This window comes from Triticum aestivum, chromosome 3D (assembly GCF_018294505.1).
Source record: "Triticum aestivum cultivar Chinese Spring chromosome 3D, IWGSC CS RefSeq v2.1, whole genome shotgun sequence".
Lineage (NCBI taxonomy): Eukaryota > Viridiplantae > Streptophyta > Magnoliopsida > Poales > Poaceae > Triticum > Triticum aestivum.
Window position 1 is genome coordinate 564025665 of NC_057802.1, and position 18046 is coordinate 564043710.

Consider the following 18046-nt stretch of genomic DNA (forward strand, 5'->3'; position numbering starts at 1 on the left):
TAATGATTTAGTTGCGGGATGATGCATTACGGAACGAGTAAAGAGACTTGCCGGTAACGAGATTGAACTAGGTATGATGATACCGACGATCGAATCTCGGGCAAGTAACATACCGATGACAAAGGGAACAACGTATGTTGTTATGTGGTTTAACCGATAAAGATCTTCATAGAATATGTAGGAGCCAATATGAGCATCCAGGTTCCGCTATTGGTAATTGACAGGAGATGTGTCTCGGTCATGTCTACATAGTTCTCGAACCCATAGGGTCCGCACGCTTAACGTTCGATGACGATTTGTATTATGAGTTATGTGATTTGGTGACCGAAGTTTGTTCGGAGTCCCGGATGAGATCACGGACATGACGGGGAGTCTCGAAATGGTCAAGAGGTAAAGATTAATATATTGGAAGGTTATATTCGGACATCGGAATGGTTCCGAGTGATTTGGGTATTTTTCAAGAGTACCGAGGAGTTACCGGAATCCCCGGGGAAGTTAATGGGCCTTAGTGGGATTTAGTGGAGAGAGGGAAGAAGGGCCACGAGGTGGCGCGCGCCTCCCCCCTGCCCAAACCCAATTGGACAAGGGGTGGGGGTGCGGCCCCCTCCTTCCTTCTCCTTCTCCCCTCCTTCCTTTCCCTCCGATGGAAGAAAGGAAAGGGGGGGGCGAATCCTACTTAGACTTGGAGTCCAAGTAGGACTCCCCCCTTGGCGCGCCTCTCCTGGCCGCCGGCCTCTCTCCCTCCCTCCTTTATATACGTGGGCAGGGGCACCCCAAAGGCACAACAGACAATCTCTTAACCATGTGCGGTGCCCCCTCCACTGTCTAACACCTCGGTCATAACGTCGTAGTGCTTAGGGGAAGCCCTGCGCCGGTAACTTTATCATCACCGTCGCCACGCCATCGTGCTGATGAAACTCTCCCTCGTCCTCAACTGGATCAAGAGCTCGAGGGACGTTATTGTGCTGAACGTGTGCTGAACACAGAGGTGCCGTACGTTCGGTACTTGGATCGGTTGGATCATGAAGACGTTCGACTAAATCAACCGCGTTACTAAACGCTTCCGCTTTCGGTCAATGAGGGTACATGGACACACTCTCCCCGCTCGCTGCTATGCTTCTCCTAGATAGACCTTGCGTGATCGTAGTAATTTTTTTGAATTACTACGTTCCCCAACAGCCTATGCTTGCCATGTTAATCATCTTTAACATGTTCATTTCTTGCATCTAAGTGACTAACATGATATAAGTGAACTTCTGTTACAGAAAGTTGCATTTTGTAAGATCCATAGTAATTAATCCTCGCATCATATGAATATGATCTAATTATGAAACTTAGAAAATATTATGTCTACTTTAAGTCCATGTCATTTTCACACCCACTAAATATGTGCATCACTATGTTTTGAAACAGTAAAGTACCTAAGGCAATGTTCTGCCAGATTGACAGATTAACTTCATCGAGTTCATGGATATCATCAGAACTTCACATTTTATAAAGATGTATAATTATATAGTCTCGAAATTTAGCACCTATAATGTTTGTTGTCAGTAGCAAGAGCACATGTTCTCTGATTTGGAATTTGTCTTTAGGCTACTGGAAAAAGCTGAGGTCGCTATGGAGTGAGTCGGTTTGAACTTGATAACCCAGGATGGCCTCATGCTAACCAGGACGACAAAACAGAGTTGACAGGAAAACTAGCTGTCAGCGCTACTAGCTGGATGTTAGAAGGCTTATCTTACAAGCATAATGAATAACAGAGTTTAGCCAGCAGGAAAACTAAATTGATCTAAACAAAATTCTAAATGAAAAACATGTTGGAAATATGCCCTAGAGGCAATAATAAAATGGTTATTATTATATTTCCTTGTTCATGATAATTGTCTATTGTTCATGCTATTTGTGTTATCCGGAAATCGTAATACATGTGTGAATACATAGACCACAACATGTCCCTAGTGAGCCTCTAGTTGACTAGCTCGTTGATCAACAGATAGTCATGGTTTCCTGACTATGGACATTGGATGTCATTGATAACGGGATCACATCATTAGGAGAATGATGTGATGGACAAGACCCAATCCTAAGCATAACACAAGATCGTGTAGTTCGTTTGCTAGAGCTTTTCCAAATGTCAAGTATCATTTCTTTAGACCATGAGATTGTGCAACTCCCGGATACTATAGGAGTGCTTTGGGTGTGCCAAACGTCACAACGTAACTGGGTGGCTATAAAGTTGCACTACGGGTATCTCCAAAAGTGTCTGTTGGGTTGGCACGAATCGAGACTGGGATTTGTCACTCCGTATGACGGAGAGGTATCTCTGGGCCCACTCGGTAATGCATCATCATAATGAGATCAATGTGACCAAGTGTTTGGTCACGGGATCATGCATTACGGTACGAGTAAAGTGACTTGCCGGTAACGAGATTGAACAAGGTATTGGGATACCGACGATCGAATCTCGGGCAAGTAACGTACCGATTGACAAAGGGAATTGTATACGGGATTGATTGAATCCTCGACATCGTGGTTCATCCGATGAGATCATAGTGGAACATGTGGGAGCCAACATGGGTATCCAGATCCCGCTGTTGGTTATTGACCGGAGAGTCGTCTCGGTCATGTCTGCATGTCTCCCGAACCCGTAGGGTCTACACACTTAAGGTTCGGTGATGCTAGGGTTGTAGAGATATTAGTATGCGGAAATCCGAAAGTTGTTCGGAGTCCCGGATGAGATCCCGGACGTCACGAGGAGTTCCGGAATGGTCTGGAGGTGAAGAATTATATATAGGAAGTCCAGTTTCGGCCACCGGGAAAGTTTCGGGGGTCACCGGTATTGTACCGGGACCACCGGAAGTGTCCCGGGGGTCCACCGGGTGGGGCCACCTATCCCGGAGGGCCCCATGGGCTGAAGTGGGGAAGGGAACCAGCCCCTGGTGGGCTCGTGCGCCCCCCTTGGGCCTCCCCTGCGCCTAGGGTTGGAAACCCTAGGGGTGGGGGGGCGCCCCACTTGACTTGGGGGGCAAGTCCCCCCCTTGGCCGCCCCCCCCCCCTTGAGATGGGATCTCTGGGGGCCGGCGCCCCCCTGGACCCCTATATAAAGAGGGGGAGGGAGGGCAACCGCACCCAAGCCCCTGGCGCCTCCCTCTCCCTCCCATGACACCTCTCCCTCTCGCTGAGCTTGGCGAAGCCCTGCCGAGATCCCCGCTGCTTCCACCACCACGCCGTCGTGCTGCTGGATCTCCATCAACCTCTCCCTCCCCCTTGCTGGATCAAGAAGGAGGAGACGTCTTCCCCAACCGTACGTGTGTTGAACACGGAGGTGCCGTCCGTTCGGCGCTCGGTCATCAGTGATTTGGATCACGACGAGTACGACTCCATCAACCTCGTTCACTTGAACGCTTCCGCTCGCGATCTACAAGGGTATGTAGATGCACTCTTTTCCCTCTCGTTGCTTGAAGACTCCATAGATTGTTCTTGGTGATGCGTAGAAAATTTTAATTTCTGCAACGATCCCCAACAGTGGTATCAGAGCTAGGTCTATGCGTAGTTTCTATGCACGAGTAGAACACAAACTTGTTGTGGGCGTAGATGTTGTCAATTTTCTTGCCACTACTAGTCTTATCTTGTTTCGGCGGCATCGTGGGATGAAGCGGCCCGGACCGACCTTACACGTACGCTTATGTGAGACAGGTTCCACCGACTGACATGCACTAGTTGCATAAGGTGGCTAGCGGGTGTCTGTCTCTCCCACTTTAGTCGGAACGGATTCGATGAAAAGGGTCCTTATGAAGGGTAAATAGAAATTGGCATATCACGTTGTGGTTTTGGCGTAGGTAAGAAACGTTCTTGCTAAGAAACCTATAGCAGCCACGTAAAAACTTGCAACAACAATTAGAGGACGTCTAACTTGTTTTTGCAGCATATGCCGTGTGATGTGATATGGCCAAAAGGATGTGATGAATGATATATGTGATGTATGAGATTGATCATGTTCTTGTAATAGGAATCACGACTTGCATGTCGATGAGCATGACAACCGGCAGGAGCCATAGGAGTTGTCTTAATTTATTTATGACCTGCGTGTCAACATATAACGTCATGTAAATTACTTTACTTTATTGCTAAACCGTTAGCCATAGTAGTAGAAGTAATAAATGACGAGACAACTTCATGAAGACACGATGATGGAGATCATGATGATGGAGATCATGGTGTCATGCCGGTGACGACGATGATCATGGCGCCCCGAAGATGGAGATCAAAAGGAGCAAAATGATATTGGCCATATCATGTCACTATTTGATTGCATGTGATGTTTATCATGTTTTACATCTTATTTGCTTAGAACGACGGTAGCTTAAATAAGATGATCCCTCGCAATAATTTCAAGAAAGTGTTCCCCCTAACTGTGCACCGTTGCGAAGGTTCGTTGTTTCGAAGCACCACGTGATGATCGGGTGTGATAGATTCTAACGTTCGAATACAACGGGTGTAAGCCAGATTTACACACGCAATACACTTAGGTTGACTTGACGAGCCTAGCATGTACAGACATGGCCTCGGAACACGGAAGACCGAAAGGTCGAGCATGAGTCGTATAGAAGATACGATCAACATGAAGATGTTCACCGATGTTGACTAGTCCGTCTCACGTGATGATCGGACACGGCCTAGTTGACTCGGATCATGTTTCACTTAGATGACTAGAGGGATGTCTATCTGAGTGGGAGTTCATTGAATAATTTGATTAGATGAACTTAATTATCATGAACTTAGTCTAAAATCTTTACAATATGTCTTGTAGATCAAATGGCCCACGCTAATGTTGCCCTCAACTTCAACGCGTTCCTAGAGAAAACCAAGCTGAAAGATGATGGCAGCAACTATACGGACTGGGTCCGGAACCTGAGGATCATCCTCATAGCTGCCAAGAAAGATTATGTCCTAGAAGCACCGCTAGGTGACGCACCCATCCCAGAGAACCAAGACGTTATGAACGCTTGGCAGCAGCGTGCTGATGATTACTCCCTCGTTCAGTGCGGCATGCTTTACAGCTTAGAACCGGGGCTCCAAAAGCGTTTTGAGCAACACGGAGCATATGAGATGTTCGAAGAGCTGAAAATGGTTTTCCAAGCTCATGCCCGGGTCGAGAGATATGAAGTCTCCGACAAGTTCTTCAGTTGTAAGATGGAGGAAAATAGTTCTGTCAGTGAGCACATACTCAAAATGTCTGGGTTACACAACCGCTTGACTCAGCTGGGAGTTAATCTCCCGGATGACGCGGTCATTGACAGAATCCTTCAGTCGCTTCCACCGAGCTACAAGAGCTTTGTGATGAACTTCAATATGCAGGGGATGGAAAAGACCATTCCTGAGGTATATTCAATGCTGAAATCAGCGGAGGTGGAGATCAAAAAGGAACATCAAGTGTTGATGGTGAATAAAACCACTAAGTTCAAGAAAGGCAAGGGTAAGAAGAACTTCAAGAAGGACGGCAAGGGAGTTGCCGCGCCCGGTAAGCCAGTTGCCGGGAAGAAGCCAAAGAATGGACCCAAGCCTGAGACTGAGTGCTTTTATTGCAAGGGAAGTGGTCACTGGAAGCGGAACTGCCCCAAGTACTTAGCGGACAAGAAGGCCGGCAACACCAAAGGTATATGTGATATACATGTTATTGATGTGTACCTTACCAGCACTCGTAGTAGCTCCTGGGTATTTGATACCGGTGCGGTTGCTCATATTTGTAACTCAAAGCAGGAGCTGCGGAATAAACGGAGACTGGCAAAGGACGAGGTGACGATGCGCGTCGGGAATGGTTCCAAGGTCGATGTGATCGCCGTCGGCACGCTACCTCTACATTTACCTACGGGATTAGTTTTAAACCTCAATAATTGTTATTTAGTGCCAGCTTTGAGCATGAACATTGTATCAGGATCTCGTTTAATTCGAGATGGCTACTCATTTAAATCCGAGAATAATGGTTGTTCTATTTATATGAGAGATATGTTTTATGGTCATGCCCCGCTGGTTAATGGTTTATTCTTAATGAATCTCGAACGTAGTGTTACACATATTCATAGTGTGAGTACCAAAAGATGTAAGGTTGATAATGATAGTCCCACATACTTGTGGCACTGCCGTCTTGGTCACATTGGTGTCAAGCGCATGAAGAAGCTCCATGCTGATGGACTTTTAGAGTCTCTTGATTACGAATCATTTGACACGTGCGAACCATGCCTCATGGGTAAGATGACCAAGACTCCGTTCTCCGGAACAATGGAGAGAGCAACCAACTTATTGGAAATCATACATACTGATGTGTGCGGTCCAATGAGTGTTGAGGCTCGCGGTGGCTATCGTTATGTTCTCACTCTCACTGATGACTTGAGTAGATATGGGTATGTCTACCTAATGAAACACAAGTCTGAGACCTTTGAAAAGTTCAAGGAATTTCAGAGTGAGGTTGAGAATCAACGTGACAGGAAAATAAAATTCTTACGATCAGATCGTGGAGGGGAATATTTGAGTCACGAATTTGGCACACACTTAAGGAAATGTGGAATAGTTTCACAACTCACGCCGCCTGGAACACCTCAGCGAAATGGTGTGTCCGAACGTCGTAATCGCACTCTATTGGATATGGTGCGATCTATGATGTCTCTTACCGATCTACCGCTCTCATTTTGGGGCTATGCTTTAGAGACTGCCGCATTCACTTTAAATAGGGCTCCGTCGAAATCCGTTGAGACGACACCGTATGAATTATGGTTTGGGAAGAAACCTAAGCTGTCGTTTCTTAAAGTTTGGGGATGCGATGCTTATGTCAAGAAACTTCAACCTGAAAAGCTCGAACCCAAGTCGGAAAAATGCGTCTTCATAGGATACCCTAAGGAAACCATTGGGTATACCTTCTACCTCAGATCCGAAGGCAAGATCTTCGTTGCCAAGAACGGGTCCTTTCTGGAGAAAGAGTTTCTCTCGAAAGAAGTAAGTGGGAGGAAAGTGGAACTTGATGAGGTGACCCCTCTCGAACCAGAAAGTAGCGCAGCACAAGAAAATGTTTCTGTGGTGCCTGCACCGACTAGAGAGGAAGTTAATGATGACGATCATGATCAAGTTACCACTGAACTTCGTAGGTCCACAAGGACACGTTCCGCACCAGAGTGGTACGGCAACCCTGTCATGGAAATCATGTTGTTGGACAACGGTGAACCTTCGAACTATGAAGAAGCAATGGCGGGCCCAGATTCCGACAAATGGCTAGAAGCCATGAAATCCGAGATAGGATCCATGCATGAAAACGAAGTATAGACTTTGACTGACTTGCCCGATGATCGGCGAGCCATAGAAAATAAATGGATCTTTAAGAAGAAGACAGATGCGGATGGTAATGTGACCATCTATAAGGCTCGACTTGTCGCTAAGGGTTATCGACAAGTTCAAGGGGTTGACTACGATGAGACTTTCTCACCCGTAGCGAAGCTGAAGTCCGTCCGAATCATGTTAGCAATTGCCGCATTCTATGATTATGAGATATGGCAAATGGACGTCAAAACGGCATTCCTTAACGGCTTTCTTAAGGAAGAATTGTATATGATGCAGCCGGAAGGTTTTGTCGATCCTAAGAATGCTAACAAGGTATGCAAGCTCCAGCGCTCCATCTATGGGCTGGTGCAAGCATCTCGGAGTTGGAACATTCGATTTGATGAGATGATCAAAGCGTTTGGGTTTACACAGACTTATGGAGAAGCCTGTGTTTACAAGAAAGTGAGTGGGAGCTCTGTAGCATTTCTCATATTATATGTGGATGACATACTGTTGATGGGAAATGATATAGAATTCTTGGGAAGCATAAAGGCCTACTTGAACAAGTGTTTTTCAATGAAGGACCTTGGAGAAGCTGCTTATATATTAGGCATCAAGATCTATAGAGATAGATCAAGACGCCTCATTGGTCTTTCACAAAGTACGTACCTTGACAAGATATTGAAGAAGTTCAATATGGATCAGTCCAAGAAGGGGTTCTTGCCTGTATTGCAAGGTGTGCAATTGAGCACGGCTCAATGCCCGACCACGGCAGAAGATAGAGAAAAGATGAGTGTCGTCCCCTATGCCTCGGCCATAGGGTCTATTATGTATGCCATGCTGTGTACCAGACCTGATGTAAACCTTGCCGTAAGTTTGGTAGGAAGGTACCAAAGTAATCCCGGCATGGAACACTGGACAGCGGTCAAGAATATCCTGAAGTACCTGAAGAGGACTAAGGATATGTTTCTCGTTTATGGAGGTGACGAAGAGCTCGTCGTAAAGGGTTACATCGATGCTAGCTTCGACACAGATCTGGATGACTCTAAGTCACAAACCGGATACGTGTATATTTTGAATGGTGGGGCAGTAAGCTGGTGCAGTTGCAAGCAAAGCGTTGTGGCGGGATCTACATGTGAAGCGGAATACATGGCGGCCTCAGAGGCAGCACAAGAAGCAATCTGGGTGAAGGAGTTCATTACCGACCTAGGAGTTATTCCCAATGCGTCGGGCCCAATAACTCTCTTCTGTGACAACACTGGAGCTATTGCCCTTGCCAAGGAGCCCAGGTTTCACAGGAAGACCAGGCATATCAAGCGTCGCTTCAACTCCATTCGTGAAAATGTTCAAAATGGAGACATAGATATTTGTAAAGTACATACGGACCTGAATGTAGCAGATCCGTTGACTAAACCTCTCCCTAGAGCAAAACATGATCAGCACCAGAACTCTATGGGTGTTCGATTCATCACAATGTAACTAGATTATTGACTCTAGTGCAAGTGGGAGACTGTTGGAAATATGCCCTAGAGGCAATAATAAAATGGTTATTATTATATTTCCTTGTTCATGATAATTGTCTATTGTTCATGCTATAATTGTGTTATCCGGAAATCGTAATACATGTGTGAATACATAGACCACAACATGTCCCTAGTGAGCCTCTAGTTGACTAGCTCGTTGATCAACAGATAGTCATGGTTTCCTGACTATGGACATTGGATGTCATTGATAACGGGATCACATCATTAGGAGAATGATGTGATGGACAAGACCCAATCCTAAGCATAGCACAAGATCGTGTAGTTCGTTTGCTAGAGCTTTTCCAAATGTCAAGTATCATTTCCTTAGACCATGAGATTGTGCAACTCCCGGATACCATAGGAGTGCTTTGGGTGTGCCAAACGTCACAACGTAACTGGGTGGCTATAAAGGTGCACTACGGGTATCTCCGAAAGTGTCTGTTGGGTTGGCACGAATCGAGACTGGGATTTGTCACTCCGTATGACGGAGAGGTATCTCTGGGCCCACTCGGTAATGCATCATCATAATGAGCTCAATGTGACCAAGTGTTTGGTCACGGGATCATGCATTACGGTACGAGTAAAGTGACTTGCCGGTAACGAGATTGAACAAGGTATTGGGATACCGACGATCGAATCTCGGGCAAGTAACGTACCGATTGACAAAGGGAATTGTATACGGGATTGATTGAATCCTCGACATCGTGGTTCATCCGATGAGATCATCGTGGAACATGTGGGAGCCAACATGGGTATCCAGATCCCGCTGTTGGTTATTGACCGGAGAGTCGTCTCGGTCATGTCTGCATGTCTCCCGAACCCGTAGGGTCTACACACTTAAGGTTCGGTGACGCTAGGGTTGTAGAGATATTAGTATGCGGAAATCCGAAAGTTGTTCGGAGTCCCGGATGAGATCCCGGACGTCACGAGGAGTTCCGGAATGGTCCGGAGGTGAAGAATTATATATAGGAAGTCCAGTTTCGGCCACCGGGAAAGTTTCGGGGGTCACCGGTATTGTACCGGGACCACCGGAAGGGTCCCGGGGGTCCACCGGGTGGGGACACCTATCCCGAAGGGCCCCATGGGCTGAAGTGGGGAAGGGAACCAGCCCCTGGTGGGCTGGTGCGCCCCCCTTGGGCCTCCCCTGCGCCTAGGGTTGGAAACCCTAGGGGTGGGGGGGCGCCCCACTTGACTTGGGGGGCAAGTCCCCCCCCCTTGAGATGGGATCTCTGGGGGCCGGCGCCCCCCCTGGACCCCTATATAAAGAGGGGGGAGGGAGGGCAGCCGCACCCAAGCCCCTGGCGCCTCCCTCTCCCTCCCGTGACACCTCTCGCTGAGCTTGGCGAAGCCCTGCCGAGATCCCCGCTGCTTCCACCACCACGTCGTCGTGCTGCTGGATCTCCATCAACCTCTCCCTCCCCCTTGCTGGATCAAGAAGGAGGAGACATCTTCCCAACCGTACGTGTGTTGAACGCGGAGGTGCCGTCCGTTCGGCACTCGGTCATCGGTGATTTGGATCACGACGAGTACGACTCCATCCACCTCGTTCACTTGAACGCTTCCGCTCGCGATCTACAAGGGTATGTAGATGCACTCTTTTCCCTCTCGTTGCTAGAAGACTCCATAGATTGTTCTTGGTGATGCGTAGAAAATTTTAATTTCTGCAACGATCCCCAACAAAACATATCAAGTTCATGCCAAGGGGTTTTGTAGAAATCAAGATATGATTATGTCAAGATATGCAACAAATTTGTCAACAACATTATCATGCCTACTTTAGTGCGACATAACATCAGGTTAAATGTTTTTAACATGGCAACACGCTGGATATACTGAAAGTAGACATGGAGATGCTCAAATTCATATATAAAGTTATTCCATATGAAGCATGGTTGATTTATTATGCATTTTACAAAATGCAAAGTTCTATTGACATCCAGTGACGGTGAAATTAACGTGTCAATCTGGCAGAACATTGTCTTAGGTACTTTAGTGTCTCAAAACATAGTGATGCAAATATTTAGTGGGTATGAAAGTGACATGGACTTAAGGTAGACATAAAATTTTCCAACTTTCATAGTTAGATCATATTCATATGATGTCGGGATTAATTACTATGGATCTTACAAAATGTAATTTTCTGTAACAGAAGTTCACTTATATCATGTTAGTCACTTAGATGCAAGAAATGAACATGTTAAAGATGATTAACATGGCAAGCATAGGCATGGCGTGAAAGTACACATTATGCAGTGCAAAACTCATGTAGGTTGCAAATGCGTAAGAGCTATAGGTCAATGGCTATCATCATGCCAAGTTTGTAAATTTTAACAGATTCTGTCAGTTATATTATGATGCACTTTTGCAACAGGGTTTTCATCAAGCAAATTGATCCTAACATAGATGAAAATGCCACCATTGCGTAGAACACGGAAAAATGTACAACATTCATATAAGGCACGTTTTCATCGGATGCACTTAAAAGTTACAACAGTTTTAATATAAGGTAGTGCAGCTCCTTTCAGTTAGGCGTTGCACAACCAGGAGTGGGGCAAGGGCTGCCACGCTGGACCGGCGTGTGGCTAAGAGCCAGGCGCTGCACAGTATAGTGTGGCGCCTATCTGTCGGGCGCCACTCGAAACGGTCAGCTCAGTGAAATTTTTTTGAAAGCAGTTCAGATCATGAATTGTTTTCATCCTCAGGTTAAATATGTGTTTTTTGCCGACACGCACTGCTTTTTCTAGGGGACCTGACACGCACTGCTGTCAGGTGTGTATGTAGTACATCCCTGTGCCATATAATCTGCAGGGCCCTCTCGAGTTCGTGCTCCAGCCAGCTGTAGTTTCTGACGCGGCATGCACGTTCAGAACCCTGCTTGCGCGCGCACTGCTCCTACGCTACGCTTCATGGCTGTGCATACCGACACCACGATGGATGCACACTGGGCTGGGGCCAAGGAGCCAGCACCTGACGCGATGCACCTCATCGATCATGGGTGACATTATTCGTATCACTGGAGTGCGTCCATTCCAGCCGCTTGGTCGTTTTGAGTTTAATTTAATTCTCTGGGGTGGGGAAGCGCGCGCTAGACGACAAAGCCGACGACGACCGACGAAACGCCGGAACACCGGAACACCGCCGGTTCTTTTCGTCCACGGACCACGGGGACATCATCATCAGATGTGGCCGAGCGAGCACAGGCTCCACGGCGCGAATCTCGATAAGCTCCTCCTTGTTTTCGGTTGAATACAAGTACTATTCCCCACGCGAATCACACATGTGTGGGATGAGTGGCCGTCTTTTGCCTCAGTCGAAGCCACCGCAATAAATTATGGATACGTGACAAGATCTACTACGTATGTACCCTATATTTTTTTCAGGATAATACGTGTCTCATTTCATATTAAAGATCAAAGTATAAGTCATGTATGTACCCCGTATCTATTTGGACCATATAATACGCCATGAACAACGTATGTACACATACGGTGTGAAAGAAAAAACCAACCTCTGCTGCCTGCCTGCCTGCCTGCCCGTGTGAACTTGAAATTCATGGATGTTCCGGAAATTTCAACGCTGACGTGCCACAAAACGGATTGTGCCCTCAGAGATTAGCGTTGTAAACAGATCAGATCGAACCGGATAATGCTTTTGACATATCCTTTACCATATATTTGGGTCGGATTCAGAGGCTAATGACCGGATGTGAATTTGAATGAGGACTGACGAAGCGGATTTGAACCGGAAAAGCACAAAAATATCAGGTCATATGTCCAATGAGACATGTTTTTATTTATAGTATGCAAATAATATGAGCACGATTTTTTATCCAACCACATAAAATTAGAGAGTGGCCAAGCGTCTGAAGTCATAACGCATACCAATACGGTATATGCGGTGACTCTAATTTATGAGTTAATTTGGTATTTGGGCTTGTTAAGGTCTAAATTTATCAAATAATCCCATTTCATAACCTTGGATAAGCAGCAAAAAATATCGGATAATCCATATCCATCAGATATCTGGTTGACAAAAATCTGTATGTGCATCCATACCTAATAGATTCGTGCAAGTGCATACCATATCCATAAAAACGGATGTGGGTGCAGATTCGGAACGGAAATTATTCGTGCCATTTACTTCCCTATGAAAGATCCCTCGCTCCCGTACCCTTTCTCTCTCCTCTTCACTTGCCCCTCGAACGGATAAAGCCGACTTTTGCACAGGCTGCAGGGAACCTGGCACGAAGGTGGCGCTGGTACCGTAGGCGATAACAGACGGCATGTCAACAACTCTATCGTTCGGGCCACCCGCACGGTTCGCCCCGTGCCGCAACGACCACCAGATGGCCCTGTCCGTGTCTATCGTGGACCACACCTCAACCAACGACGTCAAGGCCGCAGACTCCAACGAGGAAGGGTAGGGCATGGGAGACGGAGGCGTCAGTGTGGCATGTGGGCACATCCACGTCCCATGTCTTACTCTCCCTCGCCAGCGACCCGCAACTTCACTTCTCAGGGCTCAGGGCTGATGAAGATGCCGGACATGGCGAACAACAAGGACTTGGAATACGAACGTTGGCAAAGATTTAAATTGTGTTCACTTCGGATTATTTTGTTCAATAAAATATGACGAGAATGTAATGAATTTGGTCCGGTTTAAATAAAAAATTGTCCGGTTTGCATGAAATTTGTTCGGTTTGTTCAAACTTCATTTAAAGTGTGTTCAACCGTTTGATGGATAGGGTTTAATTGTCAGCTCCCATATCACACGTCATGTATACTATGTCTGTTTAGGGGTCTGTGTTGAAAATGACGTAACTATGCAGGCTAGAGGCGGGCCAGAGCTAGCCCGAAGAAGAGGAGGTGTATATAGTACGACAAGGTTCGAAGTTTCAGTTTGCCACATAAGAGCATCTACAACCGGACGCACCAACCCACAACAAGAGGCGGAGCATATGGCCAACTTTCTTGAGATGCATCATCAATTTTTAAATCAACAACTGCATATGCAACTTCTCAATGATCTTGTGAAGCATATGTGGATCCACTCCGGAAATAACTAAACTGTGCTTTTTATGTTTCAGTTATGCACTATGAACAAATTTTGCGTTTCGACAATGCTTCGATTTGTATTTGTGTGTGATGATCGATGTGCATGTGTCTACGTGGATTTAAGTTTTTAAAAGTAAGGGTTAGGGCCTCTCCAACGCCGACCCTCGAACCGCCCACATACATCAGGACCGAGCTGCACGGACGAGTTGTGCCATCCAACATGGTCATGTATCGGTCCGTCGAGTGGTCGGGACCAAGTTAACGTCAGGGGCGGGGGCGGGGGGGGGGGGGGGGGGGAGTCCGGACAACAGACACATAGGACTCTGACACCCCCGGCCCAACCAAAAGAATGAGGTGGAGGTCGTGGCAGTAGTGCGCAAATGGTGTCGCCCACCGTATAGACGCTGCCATGCCCGGAGCATTACAAGGCTGTGTACTTCTACGCCGTGAAGCAGCTGGGTAGGCAAACCCCCGCAGCTGCCACCGTGCAGCATCGCTGATCTTCTCGAAGTGTTCTTCGCCGCAGCTTGTCCAGACGCAGAATGCGGGAAGGGAGCAGATGGGTGCCCGCACGTTGTTCGCGTGTATGCCTAAAACAGGGGTGCCGGCCTACGACGAGGACCGGGAGATGATTGAGATCATTCACGACGGAGGTGGAGGAGGTGGTGCCTATGACGATGGGCATGTGGAAGACTCAGATCCCACCTAGTCCGGCAACTACACCCAGACCGACACGCAGCAGGCCAACACCCAAATGGGCACACAACGGGCAGATTGGGCTACCTGACATCAACAGGAGGAGGAGGAAGACGAGGGCGAGGACGATGATCTGGATGATCTTGCTGGTGATCCGAAGAAGAGGGGTAGAGGAGGAAGCTTCACCGTGCGGGAGGATGAGCTGTTGTGCGATGCATGGTTGGTCACTAGCCTCGATCCGATCCATGGCATGGAGCAAAAGGGGGCAACCTTCTAGGACAACATTCACATATGGTTCTATGAACACAAGCATTTCACGCCCTACTCCGACGTGGTCATCCGTAACCGTGAATCAAAATCCCTCAACCATCGATGGCACACCATCCAAGAGTCCATCTAGAAGTATTGCGGCCACTTGAAGCATCTCATCGCACGGCCGCCTAGCGGTGCGCAAATCCGCTGGATATGCATATTTTTGTTGATACTTGCCGGATATGCATAGCTTTGTAGCCGAACATGCATAGTTTTGTAGCCGGATATGCAAAATATTGTTGACCATCATCCAGATATGCATACTTTTGTTGATCACTAGCCGGATATGCATGCATAGGTCTTGACAATGTTTTTTCTTTGTTGCCATCTTGTGCATGTACGATGTTCAGAAAGTTGGAGAAGAAAAACTTCACCGTCATAAGTTGTTGATTGAAGTTGAATGAGCAACCAAAGTGGAACCTATGCATAGCCAAGACTTTCGCCTAAGCCACGAGGAAGAAACCGGGGACCCAACCGACCCAACAAAAGAACCGCCCAAGAATATTAGAAGAGGGTTTCGGAGAAAGAAGTGGGAGGAAGAGAGGGTGAAGTGAGAAGGTGCGGCTGCCAAGTTGAGGGAGAAGTTTGAGGACATATTGTCGAAGAAGGAGGAGGCAAACGTCAAGTGCTCAGAGATCAAGGAGGAGAAAAAGGCGGGTAGTTCAACCTGTTGATGGAGGTGACCGAGAAGAAGCTGGTGCTCGAAGAGAAGAGGTCCTTAATCGAATAAAAGAAGACCATGCTCAAGGAGAAGGAGGTGAAGATCGCAGCCGACGCGAGGACACCAAGATGTTGTCCTTGAAGTTGGAGTCTTTGGATGCTGATGCAAGAATGATCGTGCAAGCCATCAACTACAAGATGTTGTGTCGGCATCATGAGGAGTTGGAGGCGGTGGACAAGGAGGAGGAGGCGGCGGCGGAGATGGAGGCTACATATACGCGGCGGCGACGACACCTTGAGCGTGCATGATATGCAGCAAATTTAAGCATACTTGCCTTTTTTTTCTGGATGTGATTGAGTGTGTGATCCGGCACGCGCTATGAATCAGACTTTTATTTGAATTTCAAATTGCCCTTTACTGATAGTTATATACTCCCTCCGTCCCATAATATAAGAGCGTTTTTGACACTCACTAGTGTCAAAAACGCTCTTATATTATGGGACGGAGGGAGTACATGATAGCATCAGATAGCTTCCTCCAACATTAATGTTCACGGACAGTCCGCGAACAAATGTCAGAGCAAATTTACGCGTTAACGTTGAAGATGCCCTTATGGTTACAAATGGAGTCATTTAAGGATGTATGGGTGCAAGATGGATGCTCGCCGAGCCGAGCCGAGAGCCGAACGATGCGGCCAACGCATATCCGATCATTTTTATGTCCTGGTGGAATGAGGTCGGCCGGATCAATTCAAGGCAAGGCAGGCGCGGCATGGGGTAGCGCCTTTTTCTTGTCCAATTTCTCCTGGTCCTGTTGGCCGGGAGGAAAGCGAGGTCGGCCCGGCCGTACGACGGCGATTGGTCATTGGTGAAGGCAGAGGCAGGCGGGCAGGCAGGCTGACGCGGGCGGGCGTGGCGTAGGGTCTTGCTCCACTCCACGTTTTCTTTCTCCCCGTAGGTTAGGTTCGTCGTCCTGCCTGCTCGTGTGCCATGAGCGGGCGGGCGTGATACTCCTCGATCGTGTGCGTGCCCGTTGTCGTGGTTGCCCTCTCCCCGGCACCCGGACTCAATGAGGATGATGCGTGGGGATTGCGAGAGATGGCGTGCGTGCGTGCGTGCGCGTCCGGAGCGTCCCGGGCGGCGGCATAATACGGCGCGCGCCAACTCCACGTCCTAGTCCTAGGGACGGCGGCTCGTACGCACGCAGACGCAGGGATTGCGCCCGGGCGGGGGCGCGCCACGCGTCCATGGATCCGGACCGGACAGCGCCGTCGCCGTCGCCATGTCCTTTTCCGTTTCCGTCGCTGTGACGCGCAGCGCAGCGGTTGGCTTGGCTGCTTCCATCTATAGCGGTTCGCGCCATACGTACGTCTCGTGGGCCGGGAGAGACGGACCCTGACCACGACCAGCGTGGCATGGAGCCCCTGACACACGCGCACTGCTGCTGTAAAGCCATGTGTGCCGTTTCTCTCCAATGGCCTGTGGAATATGCGGGACCTGGCGTTCCCCTCCCGGCTCTGGGTCACGGGACGACGCGTCTCTGCGTGCTCCACCCAGCTGTGTTTCTGGATCCTGACGGCACGCACGTTCTCAGCTCCGCGCGCCCTGCTTGTACGCTTCATGTTGTGTCTGGCACCGCGATGCACAGACACCTGACGCGAGATACCGATTCGGCGCGCGCATTTTGCAGATGGCCACGTCGGCCATGATGGCATGGCGTGGCACGGCACCGCGTGGGGTGGGGGGCGGCAGGAAACGGCCATGGAGCGAGCAGGCATCCGTATCCGTGGGCAGGGCAGGATAGATACTCTCTCCACCTCCATGGATCGAGTCGATCCGCTTCGGTCGCTTGATCGTATCCGTGGTAGTACTAGTTTAATTTCTAGGGGAACGCGCGCACGAGACAGACGACAAAGCCGACGACGACCGGCGAAACACCGGAGCACCACCCGTTCGTCCCTCCTTCCAGAGGGACATCATCATCGTTCATCCTTGTGGCCCGGCCCGGCCCGGCGCAAACTACCCCCACAAAAACAAAAACAAAAACTCCACAGCGCCGTTTCCGATAAGCTTTATCATTACTCCTCCTCCTCCTCCTCCTGCTTCCGTGGTGATAGTTGAGCTTCGGTAGATGAATCACAAATGGTAGTAGTAGTAGTATTCCCCACGCGAATCACACATGTGGTGTGTGCATGGCCGTCCTTGCTTTGCCGCGGTCAGTCGACGACCGACTCTCTCCACCATAATAAATAAATGTTTAAATAAACAAAATAAATTAAAGATACGTGACAGGATCCACTACCACCACCACAAATGGATGGGCGTGCGTACGCTAGCCACGCATCAAGGAGTACATACAGATTGTTGCTCCATATACTACGTGTGTGCGAAAGAGAAAACGTAACCTGCGCTGCACTGTACCGCCTGCCAGTGTGAATTTGAATTGTGGATGACGCGAGAAGTTTCAATGCCTGCCGAGGTGGCACTGTCAGC